The sequence below is a fragment of the Megalops cyprinoides genome, chromosome 12 (assembly GCF_013368585.1).
Source record: "Megalops cyprinoides isolate fMegCyp1 chromosome 12, fMegCyp1.pri, whole genome shotgun sequence".
NCBI lineage: Eukaryota > Metazoa > Chordata > Actinopteri > Elopiformes > Megalopidae > Megalops > Megalops cyprinoides.
In genome coordinates, this window is record NC_050594.1 from 5,164,736 (window position 1) to 5,168,879 (window position 4,144).

At 42.0% G+C, this 4,144-nt stretch overlaps 1 long non-coding RNA gene across 1 annotated transcript; it reads right to left on the reverse strand.

Moving 5' to 3' along the window:
- Positions 1–199: 199 nt before the first annotated feature.
- Positions 200–3,506, reverse strand: LOC118787398. The gene is made up of 3 exons (XR_005005369.1): positions 3,395–3,506; positions 1,932–2,098; positions 200–225 (listed from the first exon to the last, which is right to left on the reverse strand). It is a non-coding gene; the product is annotated as an uncharacterized LOC118787398 (long non-coding RNA).
- Positions 3,507–4,144: the final 638 nt, after the last annotated feature.

Sequence of the window (4,144 nt, forward strand, 5' to 3'; positions counted from 1 at the left end):
TTCGTGAATATAGATTTACGTGGCTGCCTGAAGTTAGTATGGGCCCTTGAAGGATAGGAGTGGCTGTCCACTGAAATCAACTTTATAGTCAATCATATATCACACGAATGTTTATCCATCACATAAATGCAAACCCTTAAAGTCAACAATATTCAAATGACATTTTTTGCAATATTGTTTCTGCCAGCATACTTACTGGTGGGAGAATCAGTAGTCCAGTCAGACCTTAAAATAAAGCACAAAAAAATCCTATTAAGGCTTTGTTTTACAAATAACTGTGATGGCTGTTTATATCACATTACCTTAGCTGATGCTCTTATCCAGAGCAACACAGTTTATAATTTTCACACAGCTGTTTACTGAAGAAATTCAGGTTAACTACCCGTGGTGGCCCACTTTGGAACTGAAGCAGCAACCTTAGGGTTATGAGCCCTGTTTCTTAATCACTACTGAACACTATCCTCGATGATTTCGCTTTTCACAAAATCAGTCTGTCACCAGTCTGAATATCCCAAGTGTCTCCTACCAGACCGAGGGTTTGGAGTTCACCTGTCTTCTGTGACAGGACTGCTTCTAAGACTTTTCAAAGCTCTGCACAAACTAAAACTCATACGTTCTGAGCTCAGAACGTATGAGTTTTAGTTTAGTGCAGAGTTTTGTTTAGTTTAGTTTAGTTTGTTAGAATAATGTGTAAATCGCAAGGGCCTTTAGTGTCTTATAATGTGAGAAATCTCTTTAAACTCCAGCACAAAGATGTAAACTGAGGGAAGTGAACTGTCGTTTCCTGACATACTGGCATACTTACGCAGGATGTTATAACACAAATTAAAATAAAGATGCCTTTTGGTTGTCAGGGTTACATAATATTGACACTAAGGCTATATTTGTTCACTGCTGACTGTGTTGAAAAACAGAAACATTAGAACCATGGAACCGCATTGTGAGAGCAACAAAAAGTTGCTGTATCACACAGAGAAAACAAAAGTCTGCAACAAAACGATCAGAAAAGCGTCTGTGGAAATCAAAAGGGGCATTCATTAAATTTGAGGTCATGATATACCACTAGGGGGAGACAAAGAGGCACAGTGCTGTGTCATGGTTGGCTGCCAAGAAGCCTAGCCAAGCGTTCAGTAACCAGACCTTGCTAAAGTTGATTTTGAATATCATCACAGTAAGTCCGTATACTGAATGCCCTTTAAAACAAACATACTGCAACATCTGTACAACTCAATGGGCACTATGATAAAAAGCGGCATCCAATACTTTACCATGGATGAACATCTCCAACTCAAATTCAAAAACCTGTTTTTCGCTTGTGGTGGTAGAGCAAGACTATGTACCCCACCTTGTACTGTTAATGACCAGCACCATATGAACCAATCAAACTAACTTGCTCTCAATAGCAAAGCATTATCAAATCAGTGAGTCACAGATACCATATGAAGAGCCGCACATTTGAGGGTTCACAAAGCCTTGCTCTGTTCCAACTACTTCAGGCATGAGAACAGAATCGGTCTCACTGACATATGAACAGAAAGACTCGATCTGCAAAAAAACCTAGTACTGCACATATCCTAAAACCGTGTTTCCCAACCCTGCTCCTGGAGGCACACTGTCCTGCATATCTTCTATGTATCCTTCCTGCTTGACTAAATCAGGTGTGCTCAGCTAATCAAAAGTGCCACTGATGAGTTCAGTCAGGTAGGTAGAGCAGGGATAGATAGAAGATATGCAGGACGGTGTGCCTTCAGGAGCAGGGTTGGGAAACGCTGTCCTAAAATATATGGACACAGTATCTGCCGCTGTTCCTATTTGGTATGTAGGCCTAAGGCAATATAATATACATCATTATAATGTATAGTATGGACGAGGCCTGGAAAACCTCATTTCGAAAAGGAGGCTTTCAGAGCACAGAGTGGCACTGCTTTCACCTCCTTGGAAAGTTCCCCTTGTCCTGACCAGGCTGGAGTTGTCGCTGATGATCTCTGCAGTGACATTGACAGGCATGTCAATGAGAACAGTGACGGACAGGGAGGTGGGGAGTCCAGGGTGCAGCACCTGGGGCCCTGAAATAAGGTAGGAGGAACTGGGGGTCACACTGGAGAGGATGTGGGTAAAGGGGGGGGCAGACAGAGAGAGAGAGAGAGATTAAACTCTTCGTAAAACTGGGACAACTACGACTCGAAGCAGAGCAGACTTTGTTGCCACCAGGAGCCAAGCGTCTCCTCTATACGAGAGTTACAACACCGGGGAAGATCCTGCCCAAGCACAGCCTCAGTGACCACAGCCTGGCCGTCGAGAAACGTCAGCACTAAACGCTGTGGCTACCAAAGGAGCAAAGGCTATGTGTTCACTGTGAGGTAAGAAAAACAGACGCACTTTCTCCTGCATTAACATATTTAACTTAGGAATAGTTTTTTAGCACCACAGCTTGCCTGATATGTAGCAGTGTATCATAACCCGAGGGACAGCAAATAAGCAACTAGGACATTGACATAAATTAATGAGTTATTATTAGTATTGATGACAAATTATTGTTAGCAATACCATCATTGCTGAGCTGTAAACTGCTGTGTCTTCGAAGTTTTTCCACTATTTTGAGGTTATTTTTGTATGATTATGCTGCAACTGATGACACTGAGATTGTGGTATGTCTGTTACATCCCAGACTCGGTTTAGATTATCTTACCTCTACATGTAACTCAAGTAAAATGTGATTTGTTCTGGTCGCCCAAGGGGCTGAGAGGAAATTTTCCACTTTTTCCTCATCCCTGATTTTGTATGACTTTTCACCCCCTCAAGAGAAACTCTTCTTTGTCAACGGTCAAGCTTAGGTAAAACGTAGCTCATGCCCTGTTTCTCTTCACTCACTGTCACCATCTGCATTTATACATTTTTTCCCGTGGTGATGTCGTTATGGACCTGAACTCCTTTTGCAGATCTAGAACATATTGTATGAAACTGCAGTGCTTTTCTTTCTCAATGCAAAGTCTGGTGTACCATTTATGAAAAAACCTGACTAAAATCAACAAAATCAGAAATGTCCCCACAACATCTAATCAATAGCCTGTCAGATTCTTCAAACATCTTCCAGTAATGATGCAATTTGCAACCATTCAATTGTTTATGAATGGGAAACAAAAAAAAATCATGGCCCAGATACCATTGTTAAATTGAGGACCGCTCAAATTTATCAGATTGTCATAGATTTCACATGCTGTTATCAGACTGTCATAGATTTCACATGCTGTTGTGTTTTGAAAAACCTCCCACATCCTTACCTCTATCAAACCACGACATGAAATCATTGCAGTCACATCTGAATGTCAAACCCTTAAACATTCACCGTGGGACACAAAAGAAAAACAGGATCACGGCTCCAGGCTGGTGTTACCTTGTGGTGTTCTGAGCTCCACTGGAAACGACGAACGTCACGCAAACGCCAACGATCAGAAACCACTCCATGTCCCAGCTCTGTGCTCTGCGGTGGCCCTCCGAACTGTGGATCCAAGGGCTCGGGGTGACACTCCCAAAGCCATTCACCTGTCTTCACAAAGCCCCACCTACAACCAACCCTTAGGGAACACAGCGTTTTCCAAGCCACAGCTTACACCTGTATCAAATTCACTTACAGGTGAGAAATTTGCACCGTTTTGGTTTTGGGTATGATGATGATTTATGAGCTTCATATTACCTCCTGGAAAGGGACATAATCTGCAGGTTTTGATCATATTTTCCTCAGGTATTATATGATTCCTGCTCTCCCCCTCAAGCAGTTATTCTCATATTTGTTTATCAAGCACACAATAGGTTCCAATGGTTTGATGGAGAAACAGTCCTTTTCACTCACAGCAACAAACAGGCTACAGCATTAACCATCACAAAAGAAAAACAAAATCTACTGCCACAAATAACTGAGCCCCTTTTATTAAATTCATTATTTTTAAAAAAGGATTACATTTGTGAATTTGGAACAGTACCCATGGTACATCAGAACCAGACGCAGCAGTGAGATTTCTGCCATGAGCCAGAGGACATATACCAGGTTCAGTGGTCATGCCAGGTAGCTGCAGGTAAACGCCTCATTGTACATTCTTACAGTATAAGTTTACCTTGAGCGGTGTCACCTTTCCCTTACAGAGCA